General features: G+C 41.5%; 1 pseudogene; it reads left to right on the top strand.

The window, feature by feature from the left end:
* Positions 1-19,030, top strand: part of LOC115416360 (caskin-2-like) — a 46,299-nt pseudogene that overhangs the window by 1,709 nt on the left and 25,560 nt on the right.

Here is a 19,030-nt window from a genome sequence, read left to right as displayed (position 1 = left end):
TATGAATGCAGCGTGCTATGTTCAGGGTTGGCGTGTGTTTTTTTTCTAGGGATGTTCTGATCCAATCGAAAGATCAGTATCTGCTGCCGATCTGGCATTTTTTAGACGATCGGATCGGATTTAGTCAGGAGATCGGGCTGATACGGACCCGGTTCTGCAGGGGGTGGGGGGTGCAAAAAAACATCCTGCCCCCTCAAATTACAGTTTCTGAATGTAGGGGAAAGCTTCAGAACAGTGGGAGGCTTAGAGGAATTAGTAAAGTGTCTATAAGTTTCACTTTCACTCTACGGTCCAGAACTGTTGCGCAAGTCTGTTTTTTTTCAGCCACGGGACTTTAGTGGAATTAACCTGCAGATCCACACATCACTAATGTACGGCGCAGAATACACTTCCATATAACACCTGGACGGACCTGTCCATGAACTACAGCAGTGGAAAACAACTCATAATTTAACAAAAATAATGTTGTACATTTATGAGATTAAAGTCATAATATTTTGAGAAAAACTTTGTAATTTAAAAACAGGCTGGAAAAATGTTCATCATTTCTAGAATACAGTCGTACCCACTGGTCTGATAATGGTGAACTGGAAGATTCTGTGAGGTTCTACTTTCATTTGGGGTTTATGCACAAAGGCCAAATACTGAGCCTATTAGCCCTTCCCACCATCAACACATTAGCATTAGTCGTCCGCTCTGACAGAAGTGAAAGTTGATGCATCGTCATCAACGAGGATTAAGGCTTACGGTTTATAAATTAGAACTTTTATTGCACTATCGTGAATTTATTTTCAAAATATTACGATTTTAATCTCATTAAAGTACATTATTTTTGTTAAATTACGAGGTTTTTTTTTTTAAACACAACTTTATTCCCATAATATTACAGGTTATATCTCAATATTTTATGACTTTATTCTCATAGTTTGAGTGTTTTTCTTTTTGTCCGTGGTTCATGAGTTGCAAATTTATTTTCAAAATATTACATATGGTCCACGGGTCAAAACTGGCCGACCAAAGGTTATAATTTGTCCCACAGTATGAATTTGGACAAATGATCCTAAAGTTCTTCAGAGTCAAAGGTGTCATAGTTGTTTTAGTTCAGGTTCCACATTCAGACCAGTTCTACAGTAAAATAATAGAATAAAAACCTCGAAATAATGACTCCAAATTTAAATAAAAATTTCATTGTAAAAAGTATCTGTATCAGATCGGTATCAGCAAAACTAATCCCAAAAAAAAAATCCAGATGGAGACATCAGTAGTTTTTCCCTTTGGTTTTAAGGTCGTTCACTGATGGGACTCCTTCATTTACAGCTTCAGACCACATTTTATTTAAAGATTATGAGAAATTATGTGAAATGAAACAAGGTAAAGAAAAATTCAGTTCGATGTTTTGAACCGTTTTCAGACGATGTTTCAGCTCCGAAGACGAAAACAGACGTTCAAAGTAACAGAACTGTAGAAACTGAGTCAATGGAACAGTCATAGTTTTTATCATCAGGTTTTTAGACTCGACGTGACGTTAAAGAAGAGGCTCCTTGGGGCCAAAGGGAGGTCAGGCTTTATCAGGCCCATAACCTCCCACTGGTCACATGACAGTGACCTCTAACCTCTGGAGGTGAATGGAGGAGGTTCTGGATCTGACACCGTGTGACGTGAACTTTGACCTGGAAGATAAATGGACTTGAAATAATAAACTTAAACGGGTTTATTGTGTCTTGTTTGGTTCCTGGTGTTTACTCCAGCAGCTGTAGAACCCACACACAAGCGCAACATTTTCCCCAACCGTCTGACGGGTTTTAACACTTCAGTTCGAATCCGTCCTGATGAAAACAGTGGGTGTGTCCTTCCTCATTAACCCTCGGAGACTGTCACCACCGTCTTGAAAAGCTTATTTCATGAAATCTTACCAAGATAATTTTCACTTGTTTCACTGACATATTTTTTTTTGCTTAAATTAAGCAAAGAAATCTTGAATTAAGCAAAAAAAATCTTGGTTTAACCAAAAAAAAATCTTGAATTAAGCAAAAAATCTTGAATTAAGCAAAAAAATTCTTGAATTAAGAAAAAAATCTTGAATTAAGCAAAAAATCGGTAATTAAGCAAACATTGTGAATTAAGCAAAATATTGCGAATTACACAAAAAAATCGTGAATCGAGCAAGAAAAATCTTGAATTAAGCAAAAGATAATTAAGACGTTTCATCCATAAAACAACCGTCAGCTTCACCGTGAGACGTGTCATGGATGATGGAGTCAAAGCGTCGTGTTTGGGTTTAATGACGTTCAGTCGGATTTGGACCAAATGAGACGCATCTGACCCAATAACGTCCAAATGACATTAAGACTGATTCGATTAACACGATGGATGCACCGAGACGAAAATAATGTTCAAAGACAGAAAGGTACGAGACACAAAAAGACAAAAACGATCAGTAAAAACAACAAAAAAAATTAAAATCTTCCAAAAGACGTGAAAGTATGCAACAAAACAAGAAAAACATAAGAAAAAATAACACAAAAGTGAATGAAAATGAGACGAATGTCGATGTTAAGGCCCTGAAAGCATCACTGAACAGACTGAATAATACCAATCAGCCTCAGTGTAACTGGAAACTGGAGTCTCCCTCGGTACCTGAAGGCAACATCGGCCACCTGTCGGCCTCAGGTGGATGTCGATACTTCCTCTGTCACACGACTCCGCCCTCTATCTCCACCTCATCTTCTTCCCTGATTCATAATGAGTCTGAAGAAGAGTGGGCGGAGTCTGGGGGAGTCGGTGGAGTCAGTTCTTTTTTTTTTTTAGCTTTGTTGTTTTTTGTGTGACTCCTGATGTGGATTTCCAGATGGTGGAATCAGGATTAGAGAGAATTATGTGGCAGAGGTGGGAGGGGTCTGTTTACTGTCTGGAATCCAGTGGAATATTAAATTACCGTTAACTCACTAATCTGATAATCTGCACATGAACCTCTGGACTGACCTGGGAGAACGTGAAGGCGTTTTACTGCTCGGAAACTCCAACCCCCCCCGACTGCTCCATTTCCCTGTAGATAACGGGTTCATCAGGGTTTGAATGGGTTTGTTGTGTTTTATTGGTTCCTGGTGTTTACTCCAGCAGCTGTAGAACCCACACACAAATGTGACATTTTCCCAACTGTCTGACGGGTTTTAACACTTCGGTTTGAATCCGTCGTGATGGAAAAGGTGGGCGTGTCCTTCCTCATTAACCCTCGGAGGCTGTCACCACCGTCTGTGAATAAGTTTCCAAACATTAAACCCCTCCCATTTGCTCTAAAAAGTTGAGAAAAGTGGAGTTTCTTATAATTCCAGGGTTCCACAGGGGTCTAACCTGGACCCGTTGAGGTTCTGTAATGAATGTGTTAAAGAATTAGCATCGACTTGTTATAATTTCTTAATTTGAGTCAATGAATGGCTGAAAGTTGCTTATAAAAGGTTGGATGAAGATAGAAAATCATTTGGAAGTAAAATAAAACATCTATTTCTCTAATGAATGTGTTTGGAACGAGCACCGATGCTTTGAGAGGAGTCCGTCAGTTTATTTTCATTAGGGTTTGAATGGGTTTATTGTGTCTTATTGGTTTGTGGTGTTTACTCCAGCAGCTGTAGAACCCACACACAAACACGACATTTTCCCCGACCGTCTGACAGGTTTTAACACTTTAGTTCAAATCCATCTTGATGGAAATGGTGGGCGTATCCTTCCTCATTAACCCTCAGAGACCATCACCACTGTCTTGAAAATCTTATTTCAAGAAACCTTACCAAGATAATTTTCACCTGTTCCATTGACAGATTTTTTTGCTTGAATTAAGCAAAAAAATATTGAATTAAGCAAAAAATCATGAATTAAGTAAAAAAAATCTTGAATCAAGCAAAAAAATCTTCAATTAGGCAAAAAATCGTGAATTAAGCAAAGAAAAATCTTGAATTAAGCAAAAAAATCTTTAATTAAACCAAAAAAAAAAACAAACCCTTGAATTAAGCAAAAAAAATAAAAATCTTGAATTAAGCAAAAAAAAAAAAAAAAAACGACATCTTGAATTAAGCAAAAAAAAATCTGCTAAAGGAACAAGTGAAAATGATCTTAGTCAGATTTGTTGATATCAGATTTTCCAGATCTATTGTCCTTTCATCAGTTCTTATAACTCAGTGAAAAGTTCCTCTTTAGGTGATTCTGTCTGATTTTAAGTGTGATGAGATATTTGGACTAGAAATGAGACAAATACACTTGGTCAGATTTAGATTTTTTCCAGTGTTGAATCATCAGAATCAAAGAAAATCCAGTGAAAAATGTCAAATACGCTGGAGTCGCTTTGATTTTACCATATGATGTGGTTGAAGATAAACTCTGGTCACAGTTCATCGTCACATTTAGTTTCTTTTCTTCATTTCTTTTTCATTTGCTGTGTTTGTGAATTCGGTCTGTGGTAAACCTGCCTCTGTCTGTGTTTTCCATGATTTAAGGCGCTCGAACGTTGCCCTCCGTCGTGTCTTTTCCAGCTCCTCGTGTGCGTCGCTCATTGTTGCGTCTTTTGCTGAAGCGCATCATTATTAAAGCGTCGTAAACCTGTCGACCCGCCGTGAAAAGGCGGCCGTTAAAGACACAAAACAGCGGCGAGTGGCGTCTCTTAAACCTCCTCCGCCTCATGTTTTATTCATGGGCGGGTTTAAACTCCAACCAGCCAATCACAGCCTCCGTCCTGATGCCCCTGGTCCTCTGCTCATCCACTCCTTCTGTCTTCTCCTGTTTGTTTCCAGTCTTCATTGTTTATTTTCCTTTTATTACCTCCGCCAAGGAGGTTATGTTTTTGCCAGGGTTTGTTTGTTTGTCTGTCTGTCTGTTTGTTTGTTTGTCTGTCCGTTAGTGTGCAACATAACTCAAAAAGTTATGGACAGATTTGGATGAAATTTTCAGGGTTTGTTGGAAATGGGATGAGGAAGAAATGATAAAATTTTGGTGGTGATTGGGGATGGGGGGGCCCACGGGGGGGGCCACTGATCGTTAGTGTGCAACATAACTCAAAAATTTATGGACAGATTTGGATGAAATTTTCAGGGTTTGTTGGAAATGGGATAAGGAAGAAATAATAAAATTTTGGTGGTGATCGGGGGTGGGGGGTCCACGGGGGGGGGGCACTGATCAGCCTTGGCGGAGGTCTGCGCTCTCCGAGTGCTTCTAGTTTCCTACATTTTATCACAAATATCTGTAGTTTATTGGGCTCGTGTTCCAAAGACGCTGTAGTTTGAAAACATTCAAGGAGAACTATCCTTTAGTTTACTCAGAATATTAACAACAAACATAATAAGATGAAAAAGGTAAAAATATCAGAGAGAATAACAAAATAAAAGACAAAACCAGACCAATGGTATCCCAGGTCGTATCCCAGATCGTATCCCAGACCGTATCCCAGACCGTATCTCAGATTGTATCCCTGACCGTATCCCAGACCGTATCCCAGGTCATATCCCACGTCGTATCCCAGATCGTATCCCAGACCGTATCCCAGGTTGTATCCCAGGTCGTATTTCAGACCATATCCCAAGCTGTATCCCAGACCGTATCCCAGGTTGTATTTCAGACCATATCCCAGGTCGTATCCCAGGTCGTATTCCAGATCGTATCCTAGATCGTATCCCAGGTCGTATTCCAGATCGTATTCCAGATCGTATCCCAGATCGTATTTCAGGTCGTATCCCAGGTCGTATCCCAGGTCATATTCCAGATCGTATCCCAGATCGTATTTCAGGTTGTATCCCAGTCCAGTCTTTGTTCATCTCCATTGAAACGAGTGCTGGATATGAAGTCCAGATCCGTTGACCTGAACCGGGTCCAGTGTTTGAGCCCGAGGCCTGAACCTCTGCTGCAGTTAAAAGTCTAAAGGAGCCGCTTACATAAGGCCACGCAGAAAGAGGAGCCGCGCTGCATCGCCTCAAAGCGCATTCATTAAACCCTCCTTTTCATTTCAAAGAGCTATTAAAAAACCGCCGTACGCTGCTCTGAGCGCGCTCACAGCCGTGGATTTTAGAAGAACCAGATCTAATTACAGCGAGGAGGTTCAGCATCAGGGCATCAGATCAGACCAGAACACCATGGAAACCACATCCAGGACTGTTTGGTTCCTGGTGTTTACTCCAGCAGCTGTAGAACCCACAGACAAACGTGACTTTTCCCAAACGTCTGACGGGTTTTAACACTTCGGTTCGAATCTGTCCTGATGGAGATGGTGGGCGTGTCCTTCCTCATTAACCCTCGGAGACCGTCACCACCATCTGCAAATAACTTTCCAAACATTAAACCCACCCATTTGCTCTAAAATGCCAGGAAAAGCGGAGTTTCTTATTTTTCCGGGGTTCCACAGGGGTCTAACCTGGACCCACTGAGGTTCTGTTATGAATGCGTTTAAGAATTAGCATCGACTCATTATGATTTCTTCATTTGAGTCAATAAACGGCTCAAAGTTGCTTATGAAAGGTTGGATGAAGATACAAAAGAATTTGGAAGTAAAACATCTATGTTCAACTTTGTAAATGATAAAAACCAAACTTTCTAAAGCAAAAGCATGACTTCTTCACTGTGTTTGTCTTAATTTCTGGTAAATTTATTTTAATTTTCTTACAATGAAAATATTAAATTATGACTCAAACTGAACCCAAATCAGATAATGATGAAGTCCTGATGTTGAAGGTTAGAAAAACTAAATCAACTAGTCTCCGTTAGAAATATTTTAATTAGTCAGTGTTCAATTTTCTGAAAATCACCATCAGCGTCTGTTTCCTGTTCAACAGTTTTTATGTGATGGGGGTCGTTTTATCTTCAGGTCATGGAGCCTGAAAACAATTAATTAAAATCCAAATGCATAATATTAATATTTCACCCAGTTAAATAAACAATAGTGTTTTAACTTTATTTAATGTTGTTCTTGGAAATATTTTTGATTTATTGACATCTGATGTAATTTAGATTCAGTGTCAAGGTGTTTATGGTAATTTAATTAATTAGAGATTTAACAACAACAACAACAATAATAATAATAATAATGATAATAATAATACAATACCTTTATTTACAAATAAAGCTTTATTTGTAGTTATATGGATCTCCTCCTCCTCGTTTCCCTGTAGCTCGTCTCCTATTGGCCGTTGAACTCATAAATAAACTGCGGTTCCAGTCGGAGCAGATGGACCTGAGAACAGTTTCAGGACAGTTTCAGACCAGTTTCAGGACAGTTTTAGAACAGTTTCAGACCAGTTTCAGGACAGTTTTAGAACAGTTTCAGACCAGTTTCAGGACAGTTTCAGGACAGTTTTAGAACAGTTTCAGGACAGTTTCAGACCAGTTTCAGGACAGTTTTAGAACAGTTTCAGGACAGTTTCAGGACAGTTTCAGACCAGTTTCAGGACAGTTTTAGAACAGATTCAGACCAGTTTCAGGACAGTTTCAGGACAGTTTTAGAACAGTTTCAGGACAGTTTCAGACCAGTTTCAGACCAGTTTCAGGACAGTTTTAGAACAGTTTCAGGACAGTTTCAGGACAGTTTCAGACCAGTTTCAGGTCATTTTCAGGACAGTTTTAGAACAGTTTCAGGACAATTTCAGACCAGTTTCAGGACAGTTTTAGAACAGTTTCAGGACAGTTTCAGACCAGTTTCAGGACAGTTGTAGAACAGTTTCAGACCAGTTTCAGGTTCTTCCTCTGCTTCGTTTCTTCTGCTGCTCTGGGTCTGATCTGATCCTGGGTCAGTGCAGCTGCTTCTCAGACAGCAGCCGTTTCCTTTTCCCGTTGTCGAGGAAACACTGCGGAGTCAGATTCCGTCCCCGGACGAGGACGAGGACCGGAGGTTTGTCCGTCCGAGGGTCCGCATTCCTGAGGCGTGACCTCAGCCTGGTTGCTGCGAACCCCCATTACCATGACGACGCTTGCAGCCGGCGGCGTCTCCCATAAAAACCCACAGACGGAGGCGTCCGACCACAGCTCCGCCCAAATGACTGTTTATCTGGATTCCAGTGGAACCAGAAGATCCAGGAGCAGAAGAAAAGCCCAGATTAGACTCAGAACCACGTCCACTGGGACCCGGGTCATCAGAACAAACACAGAGTACTGTATATTTATAGAACCAGGGCTGCACCCAGGTCTGGACCAGACCCAGGTCTGGACTAGAAGAACCCAGGACCGGACCCAGGTCTGGACCGGACCCAGGTCTGTGCTGGAAGAACCCAGGACTGGACCCAAGTCTGGACTGGAAGAACCCAAGACCAGATCCAGGTCTGGAAGAACTCAGGACTGGACCCAGGTTTGGACCGAGCCAAGGTTTGAACCAGACCCAGGCTTGGACCGGACCCAGGTTTGGACCGGACAGAGGTCTGGACCGATGATTCTGATTCTGAAACGTGGGTTCAGGCCCTGGATGAGGTCTGATCCAGATCAACCCTGAACCCTGAACCCACAGGAGGTCCACCATTAGTTCAGTCCTCCCACATTCAGATCCAGATCCAGGTCCAGATTACTTTTTTTTCTGGTTCTGATTCAAACCTGAGGCTGATGTTGGACTCAGGTCTCTGAGTTTCCCACAATTCCACTGTGAAGTGTGTGTGTGTGTGTGTGTTTAACCCAACGGTTAAATTCATTAATGAAGACAGGTCACATGACCTCGACAGGACACCCAATGCAAAACTGTAGAAGTTATAGAAAGACGCCAGAACAAACAACAAACAAAAAAACAACAAATAAATAAATAAATAACTAAACAGCAACAAAAAGACACTAAAGAAGCTAAAAATTAACTAAAACATCTGAGAATTTTACAGAAAGAAGCTCAACAGAAAATAGACAAAAACTAAAAATAAGCCAAAAAAAACAAACATTTTCAGCCAAAATTTAGGTAAAATCACCACAAATTTTCCACATTAAAGTTTTAAAACAACTAACACCTGCTGAAAGAAACTGGAACATGAACTGAAACATCTAAGAGTTTTACAGAGAAAAAAAAAACAGTAAAACCTGAGGTGAAAACTCCATAAATGATCCAGAGTAAAATGACAAAACCAGCTGAAGTTTGGACAAAGAAAATTTTAAAAAAAGAAAAACTGATTTGGCTGAACAAGACGCTGAAAACGAGCTGGAACAGTTTATGAGCGTCTGTTTTCCTGCGTCATGACTTTATTCTGTACATTTTAAAGCCAGTACATTCACTTATATTTGGAGAAAAGGAGGAGTTTGGATCATTCCGACCAAAACAGACATGATTTAAAGTTCTAACACGAGTAGAAGTAAAATGAAGTCCAACTCTGAACAAATGTTGATGAAAAACAACAAACAAATCCATTTATTGACTGAAATAAAATGTGTACATTTTCTTTTTCTGTTCGTTTTTCCTCCGAACTGTAGAAAACTCAACTCAAGATCACATGGTTCTGGTTCTGTTCAGTCCAGTATCTGAACCTAAATCTGGACTTTTCTTCTCCCTGACCTGTGGGTTTTTCCCCCTCCTGTCGTCTCTCAGGCTCATGTTCTTGTTGTTGGTGTGGCGTCGGTCTCAGGGTTCTGGACTTCCACTGCGGTCCCGGTCTCTGGTCCAAACCTTGGCGCTGGGGGGACGTTTCAGAGCCTCACGTTTCAGCCTCTGAAACTCGGCGTGAAGGCGATGTTTACATTCCTGCTGCGCCGCTGAGCATTGCCACCGTCGCCGTGGCTACAGGCCGGTCTTATCACTGTGGGACGCCGTTATCAGCTCCGGTCCGTTGATAAAATGAACGCTTAAGGGGGAGGAGTTAAAGTCAACACAGACCGTGGTTTATGACTTTAAGGATGTTTGGACCTTAAGGGTGTTTGGACTTTATTAGTGTTTGGCCTTTAAGGGTGTTTGGACTTTAAGGGTGTTTGGACCTTAAGGGTATTTAAACTTTAAGGGCTTTTGGACTTTATTAGTGTTTGGCCTTTAAGGGTGTTTGGACCTTAAGGGTGTTTGGACTTTAAGGGTATTTAAACTTTAAGGGTTTTTGGACTTTAAGGGTGTTTGGACCTTAAGGGTGTTTGGACTTTAAGGGCTTTTGGACTTTAAGGGTGTTTGGACTGTAAGGGTGTTTGGCTTTTAAGGGTGTTTGGACTGTAAGGGCTTTTGGACTTTAAGGGTGTTTGGACTGTAAGGGTGTTTGGCTTTTAAGGGTGTTTGGACTGTAAGGGTGTTTGTTTGGACTTTAAGGGGTTCTGGATCAGACTCAGATGAATACCCGACTGGCATTGGACCTCAAACTGGATTTGTGTGAGTTTTCTCCAATGTGGACGTGGTTCTGTTAGTTCTGTTGATTCTGTTAGTTCTGGTTCTGTTTGTCCTGTTGGTTCTGTTGGTCCTGTTGGTTCTGGTTCTGTTGGTCCTGTTGGTCCTGGTTCTATCGGTTCTGGTTCTGTTGGTTCTGGTTCTGTCAGTTCTGGTCCTGTTGGTCCTGTTGGTTCTGTTGGTTCTGGTCCTGTTGGTCCTAGTTCTGTTTGTTCTGGTTCTGTTGGTTCTGGTCCTGTAGGTTCTGGTTCACTTGGTACTGTTGGTTCTGGTTCTGTTGGTCCTGTTGGTCCTGGTTCTGTCGGTTCTGGTTCTGTTGGTTCTGGTTCTGTCAGTTCTGGTCCTGTTGGTTCTGGTCCTGTTGGTCCTGTTGGTTCTGGTCCTGTTGGTTCTGGCTCTGTTGGTCCTAGTTCTGTTGGTTCTGGTTCTGCCGATCCTGTTGGTTCTGGTTCTGTTGGTCTTGTTGATTCTGTTGGATCTGGTTCTGTTGGTCTGTTGGTCTTGTTGGTTCCGGTTCTGTTTGTCCTGTTGGTTCTGTTGGTCCTGTTGTTTCTGGTTCTGTTGGTTCTGGTCCTGTTGGTTCTGTTGGTTCTGGTTCACTTGGTACTGTTGGTTCTGGTTCTGTTGGTCCTGTTGGTCCTGGTTCTGTTGGTTCTGGTTCTGTCGGTTCTGGTCCTGCTGGTTCTGGTCCTGTTGGTTCTGGTTCTGTTGGTCCTTGTTCTGTTAGTTGTGGTTCTGTTGGTCCTGTTGGTTCTGGTTCTGTCGGTCCTAGTTCTGTTGGTTCTGGTTCTGTTGGTCCTGTTGGTTCTGGTTCTGTCAGTTCTGGTTCTGTTGGTCTGTTGGTTCTGGTCCTGTTGGTTTTAGTTCTGTTGGTTCTGGTCCTGTTGGTTCTGGTTCTGCTGGTTCTGGTTCTGTTGGTCCTGTTGGTTCTGGTCCTGTTGGTTCTAGTTCTGTTGGTTCTAGTTCTGTTGGTTCTGGTCCTGTTGGTTCTGGTTCTGCTGGTTCTGGTTCTGTTCTCCTCTGTTCTTTTCTTTTCTCCTCTGAGACCAAACTCCAACAGAAGCTCTGAAAGTTTTGCTGTTTTTCTTCTTGTCAGTTTTGCTTTTCTTCTCTGTGGTTTCTGGTTTCCGTCGTCGAGGGGTTTGGCCTCTGTGTGTGTGTGTGTGAGTGTGTGTGTGTATGTATATATGTGTGTGTGGGGCGGGGGGGGGGGGTCTGTATCTGCACCGACACAAAGGCCGAGCCTCCGACCACGAACAATAGAGTTAAAGGAAGAGGCCCCAGCCCCTCCCCTTCCTCTCCCCTCCTCTTCCTCCTCCTCCTCCTCTTCCTCCCAGAGTCAGGGCCAGGTTAAACCATGGAAAACTGCTGCACTTGAACGCATCACGCCGTGGTGTGGTTCTGCACGTGTCAGGTTTAAGTCCAACAGAGAAAATCTGAAACTGTGGACGTCAAAGCCACGAAGAGTCTGTTCATGTGTTCATGTACAGAAACACTGACAGGAACGGGACAGAAAGGAGTGAATAAAAAAAAAAAAAAAAAGAAAATGACAGTGTTTAATGAATGGGTTAAGTCTGAGGAATGGAAGGATTTAAGGAAAGAAAGTTACAGACAGAAGCAGAAACTGAACCCATGAAGAAGAGCAAAGTTACAAAAACCAACTGAAAACTGTGTCAGTCCAAAATGAGATAAAAAAAACTGAACAAATGAACAAGAATTAAGTTACAAACAACTGAAAACTGTCACAGTTTAAAACAAGATAAAAAATAAAGCTAATTTTACAAATCCTCCTGTCAGGGTTACAGAAAGAAGATAAAACTGAGGAATTTTACACAAAGAAGATCAAACTGAGGAAAACACAAGTTGAAAATAGTTTGAATTTCATAGAAAGACGCTTAAAAATGTGAAGTCTTACAGATTAAAGGTAAAATGAAAAAAAAACCTTAGAGTTTACTGATGAACGGCCTTAAATCAAAACCTACAAATTGAATGTCAGACAAAGCAGCAAAAAATGAGCTAAAACCAGGTAGAACCCTGAGAATGATTCAGAAGGAACATAAAAAGGAACATAAAAATAAGCTCAAACTGCTGAAGTTTGATAGAAAAGAAACTAAAAACACTGTTTTCTGTCATTTGTTGCTGTTTTTCTCTTGCATTAGTTTATTTTCTTGGTTTGAAACCATGTACATTCGATCTTTACTCACAGAAGTCAAACTCATGTTAGTTCAGGTTCCACATTCAGCCCAGTTTGAGCTGAAGTGGATCAGAACCAGGACAGCAAGAACAGAATAAACTCTAAGTAATGACAAATACACGTTTGTCTGTTTTAGTGGAAAAAATACCATTAAATTGTGAAAAATATTAACATTTACAAACTATTCAAACAAAATTGGCCAGATTGGGCCCTTTGGGGGGGGCAGATTGGACGCTTTGAGGGGTTGGGTAGGACCCTTTGGGGTGCTGGATTGGATCCTTTGGGGGTGATACTGGACCCTTTGGGGGGCCAAATTGGACCCATTGGTGGGCCAGATTGGACCCTTTAGGGGGTTGGATTGGACCCTTTAGGGGGCTGGATTGGACCCTTTGGGATGTTGGATAGGACCCTTTGGGGTGCTGGATTGGACCCTATGATGGGCCGGATTGGACCCTTTGGGGGGTTGAGTTGGACCCTTTGGGGGGCCAGATTGGACCCTTTGGGGGTTGGATGGATCCTTAGGGGGTTGGGTTGGAGCCTTTGGGGGGTTGGATTGTACCCTTAGGGGGTTTGGTTGGACCCTTTGGGGGCTGGATTGGACCGCCTGTTTGACAGCCCTGATCTACATTCACTGACGCTGACACAGAAACTGCAAATAAAGAAGGAAAAGTCATGTTTGCAGAGAAAATCCAGTTGTTCTTTAATCATATTTGTGTTTTTCAGACTCAGTCGATGCTTTGGTTCATGGTTTTCGTCCCATATTTGTTGGTTTTATAATAATAATTCTAACGGGTCAGATGAATGGTACCTGGTCTTCTTCCATCCGTGGTGTCTCTGCTGATGGTGCTTCTAAATCTGACTCCAGCTCGTGCGTCTTCGTTTGGTTCTTGTTTCCTTCAGTAATTATCAAATCCAGGTCATTATCAAAGCAGCCAAACGAGCCCCGCAGGGACGCTTCCCCGACATCACAAATACTTCAAAAGCTCCGTTATTTTGGAGACGAAACTCCGCCGCTGTCGAGTTGAAAGGTTGCACACGCTCAGTTTAGTTTTTTTTACTGGTAGATGTAGTGTTTTTATGTCACATGGACATATATTTTCTCCGATAAACAGACGCTAAACACACCTTTCACCTGTTTTTACCTGGTGCGTCTCTTTCTACAGAGGAATGTGTTTATATGAGAATGATCCACAGTTCCATCCCACAACAACCAGGTCAAATATCTACCAGTCAGAGACGTCAGAGAAAAAAATATTACAGTTAAGGTGATAAAACACAGGAGACCAAAAACTGACCCCAGAGGGACACCAAAAAAAACAAATAGTTGTTTTTTTTTTGTTTACTTCATTTATCATTTGTTTGGCTGTTAACAGCAGCAGCCAAATCTAATTACAACTGATGAATAATAGGTTAATCCATAATTATACCAACATAGTAAGCAGGTAAATAGTCAAATATCGACCAATCAGAGGCATCCTGATGTCATTTTTTTTATTCTAAAGTTCAACTACATATTAAACCAGATTACAAAATGTTATAGTTAGAGGTGTTTCCAGAGCTACAGATCTATCAGTACTTGCAGCCATAGTTTGCAGGTTGAAAAATAAATAGGCTACTATGCTGTACTAAAACACAGAGGACCCAACACTGACCCCAGGGGGACACCTAAATAACACATATACGGTTTGTTTGTTTGTTTGTTTTTGTTTTTTTTTTAACTTCATTTATCATTTGTTTGGATGTTAACAGCGATAAATCTATTTACAACTGATGAATAAAAAGTTAAATCCATAAATATATCAATGTCGTAAGCAGGTAAAAAAATCAAATATCAACCAATCAGAGGCATCCTGCTGTAATCTTTGAGGATGTTTGCGTTGCGTTCTTTCATTCAGGCTCCAATATTTGTGAAGTTGACACTTAACACAAAGAACCACAAAAAGAAGTCATATTCTTCTACTTTTATTTGTTTACAGGGGTGATAGAATAATGGGGCGGAGCTTAGACATTTTGTGTGCTGTTGCTAGGCAGACTTTATCAGCGCCGACCAATCAGAAACAGTTCGTTTAAAGCTTTGGCTTCAGTGATTGGTTCGTGGACTGTTTTGACAGGATGAGCTTGTGTTTGGGTCGTCCATCTTGGCTTCATGAAGATGGGAGATGCCCATATTTGGAGAAGAGGGCGGACCTAGAGACAAGCTGAGAGTGAAGCTAACCAAGCTAACGCTAACATATTAAAAACACTGACTCCATGTTTTAAGTAATGTAATACGAACATGTTTTTATTTTGTTCCCTCTCAATAGTTCTTATGTGCATCAGAATAAGGACCAGTGTAGGACCACAGCTGACAGATAATGACATCATCGGTTAATCTGTCAAGAATCTTATCAGTTAATGAAGTAGGTTTTTAGTAGGTTTATGAAATGAAAATGGTAAAGAGTTTCCATCATGACGTCACAACATCAACATCTGTATTTTACAGTAAAAGGAGGAAAAAAAGAAGGAAATATTTACATTTTAAAAAACAGCTGATTGTTTTAAAAGGTGGTGGATTAGCTGTCGCAGCTCGATGTCTGATTGTGTGAAAACCACAGGAAGTCGAAGATTCAGGTCTTTATAGATGAAACCGTGCTGAGGTTTTCCCTCCTGACCTGCGTGAGGAAATCCGACAGGGGTGAAAGGTCAAAGACGCTTCCTCTGCAGCGGGTTGAATTAACTCTAATATCTGGAACGGACTGGACTTCATCTGGTGGATCAGACAGAACCCCCAGTCCGGTCCAGAGCAGTCCAGTTCAGTCTGGTTCAGAACAGTCCGGTCCAGTTCCCTTCAGACTAGTCCAGTCCAGTTCCCTTCAGACCAGCCCAGTCCAGTTCAGCCTGTCTCAGACCGGTGTCATATAGAATTCTGACCCCGGGTCACTTTTCTAGTCTGTAAAACTGACCAACCCCATAGGATTTGGACCCCCTCTATGAATCTGTTCTGAATTTTAAAACAAATATTCTAATTAATTTTTATCATAATAAACTTAAACATATGTGTAGAATTTAACGTTTTTATCAGAAATAACTGAATTAATTCATTCATATTGTCTTTGAAGTAATAGGTCACTTTTCCATGGTGTAGAAATTAGACCCATTGCTTATTTTTATGTTGCAAAAATAAAAAAAAATTGGGGGTTTGTCACTTTTCCATAAGGGGGTGGGGTGGGGGGCAGGGGGGCAGGGGGGCAGGGGCAGATTTCTATCATAGAGAAGTGAGGGGTCATGGGGGTCACTTTTCCATGGGGGTCACTTCCATAGGGGTCACTTTTCCATGGGGGTCACTTTTATATGGGGGTCACTTCTCCATAGGGGTCACTTTTCCATGGGGGTCACTTCCATGGGGGTTCACTTCTTGATCTCATCTCATCATTAGGACACATTCATTCCTTATTAAAATCACTTCGAAACAAGTTTTTTTTTTTTTTTTTTTTTTTTTAATTTATTTTGTGCTCTAAGTTATATATAAATTTATTCTTTAATATTGTCTTTATTTTATCCTGTCATTATCATTTTTTTGTCATTTGTTAATATTCCACATGTCATTCCACTCATTAAATATGTAGTTTTAATACATAAACCGCCTCAGACTCATGTTTAGTTTGCAGTTTATGTAGCTTTAATTTTTCCCTTCTGTTACTCCGCCTCCGTTCACTTGGGCCAATCGGCTGCTGTTGCTGTGCAGAAGGAGCCAATCAGAGCTTTAGTCAGTTCTAAACACTGTTACATTGTTGCAAAAGCCCAGAATTTGAATGTTTTGTGTTTTCTTTGAATCTGCAGTTGTGATTGGATGTTTATTGGTGGGAATTGGAGTTTCTTTTTGCTGTTGTGTTTCTTTTTGTCAAACCGTGTCATGTGGTCTGAGATTGTCCGGGTGCTGGACCAGGACCCGGACCCAGGAGCAGGAGCAGGTTCTAACTGTGCTGTGTTCTATGTCCTCAGAGCTGCTGGGTTCCACCAAACGGCTAAACGTCAACTACCAGGACTCAGATGGGTGAGTGATGAGGTCATGTCTATAAACAGACCTGGTTCTGGACCAGGTCCTGCGGCTGCCGCCGGTAAAACTGTTTCCACTGCAGGCTCCGCCCCCTCATCCCACCTCTCTTTCCAAACTCTCCATGAGCCTGGAAGGTGAACGCTGCGGCGCCTCTGCTCATGAATATTTCTGTTTGTTGTCGTCCTGGTGGTTTTACTCTGATCCAGTTGTATTTTTAACACCGGTTCCTCCTGGAGTCAGATCAGATCCTGTTCAGCCTCCTTCTTCTGCTTCATTTACCTTTTGTTTGGTCGTTAACGAAGACAAATCTATTTACAGCCGATGAATAATAGGCTAAATCCATCATTATATCAACGCAGTAAGCAGGTAAATAGTCAAATATCGGCCAGTCAGAGGTGTCCTGGTGTCTTGATGTCATCATTGAGTCTAAAGTTCAAATACACATTAAATCAGATTTTTAAAAAAATGTTACAGTTTAAATGAGTTCAATGAGCTACAAATCTATCAGAAATAATCATTGCAGACATAGTTTGGTTGTAAAATAAGTACTATTTCACGTCGCTAAAACACAGAGGACCCGACACTGATCCCTGGGGGATGCCTAAAAAAACTAAATTCAACTGGACTCGGATCAGGTCCTGTTCAACCTCCTTCTTCAACTTCATCTAGCATTTGTTTGGTCGTTAACAAAGACAAATCTTATTTAACACAGTAAGCAGGTAAACAGTCAAATATTGACCAATCAGAGGTGTACTGGTGTCATTTTATTGAGTCTAAAGTTCAACTACACATTAAACTAGATTTAAAAAAAATATGTTACAGTTACATGTGTTCTGTGAGCTACAAATCTATCAGAAATAATCATTGCAGCCATAGTTTGCAGGTTGTAAAATAAGTACTATTTCACGTCACTAAAACACAGAAGACCCAACACTGATCCCTGGGGGATGCCTAAAAAAACAAATTCAACTGGACTCTGATCAGATCCTGTTCAACCTCCTTCTGCTTCAATGTCTGAAACATATTATTAGAAAAAAACAGAACATAAACATAGCAGATCCAGTCGACAGGTTTGTGGTTCTAGATCCGGTTCTAGATCTGGTTCTGGATGTGGATCTTGTGGGGTCCTGGTTTTAGTTGTTGTGGTTTTTCCAGTTCAGTTCATGACTATAGTGTTGATCCTCAGACCAATAAAGCCCAGACCTCTTCAGTCTGAGTCAACACCATCAGCAGAACAAAAGGCTGTGAAGGACCAGGACAGACCTGGACCTGGGGGGCGGGGTCAGTGGGGGTCAAAGGTCAGGGGTCGTAGGGTCGGACTGTGATTGATTAGAGAGACTTAACCCCGTGAACTTGGGGGCCCTTTCCTTTTCTTTACAGAGTTTTAACATGTTTAAACTCACATCGTATTTTAGTCTTTACAATAAGACCTTCTTCTTTTTCTTCTTCTTCTCCTTCTTCGTCTTCTCCTCTGTTCAATCTGTAAACTCTTTTCGTTCAAAGTCGAATCCTCGCTGCAGTGACAGATTTAACTGTGAATAAACATCAGGACACCAGGGGATTGTGGGAAACGGTGGAGACGCAGCGTGTGATTTCTGCAGTGGGTCACCGGCGGCAACCATGAATAATGAAAAACCATGTTGAACACGGCCTCATCAGACAGTGATAAACCAACACTAGTCCACAACAGGACGGAGATGATCCCAGCTTCTGCTTCTACGAATCAAACCGATTCAACTGAAGTTCAGAACACGAGTCTGGACCGAAATGGAGGACAATACAGCAAACGCAACAGCCAACCTTCAAATCTACACAGTACATGTAGTTTTTATTCTAATTCACCAAGAAGTGAACGGTAGAGAACGTCAGAACCACAATTAAAACTGATGGATGATATAAAGAACCCATAGAACCACAAACACCTAGAGAACCAACTGGTTTCAGAGCTGATGTTACGTTGACCTGAAGCTTCATAAACACCATGAACAAAAGGGTTCATGTAGAACCATTCAGGTCCAGCTGACCCATAAATAACCTTCATTCAGAAGCAGAACCAGAACTGGAAACAAATACTGGGTCCACATTCAGGTTTTGGTTTAATGATGTTCAGGGTTCAGGTTTAGGGGGAGGATCCGGACCAGACTAAGGGACCAGGATAGAGGGAGGAGGACTGGACTGAAGGAGAAGAAACTGGGTCTGAAACCACAAGAACCCACAAGAAACAACAGGAAGAAACTACAGAACAGTTGAAACAGCTGAAATTAGTTGGAAACAGTTGAAAAAAGCTCCAACAGTTGAAAGCAGTTGAAAACCACTGAAAACAGTTTAAACAGTTGAATACAGTTGGAAACGGTTGAAACAGTTGAAGTGCCGTGTTTGTCCGTGTTGTATGTCGGGGCTGTTCGGTGTCTAACTGCTAAAGACCTGGGTTCCCATCACGGCTTTGATTGACAGGCCGCCATTCCACTGCCGTCTCCATAGGAACACATCCAAACACCAGTTT

The sequence above is a fragment of the Sphaeramia orbicularis genome, unplaced genomic scaffold (genome assembly GCF_902148855.1).
Source record: "Sphaeramia orbicularis unplaced genomic scaffold, fSphaOr1.1, whole genome shotgun sequence".
Taxonomy (NCBI): domain Eukaryota; kingdom Metazoa; phylum Chordata; class Actinopteri; order Kurtiformes; family Apogonidae; genus Sphaeramia; species Sphaeramia orbicularis.
Note: the sequence above shows the minus strand (reverse complement) of the source record. Positions and strands in the feature narration are given on the sequence as shown.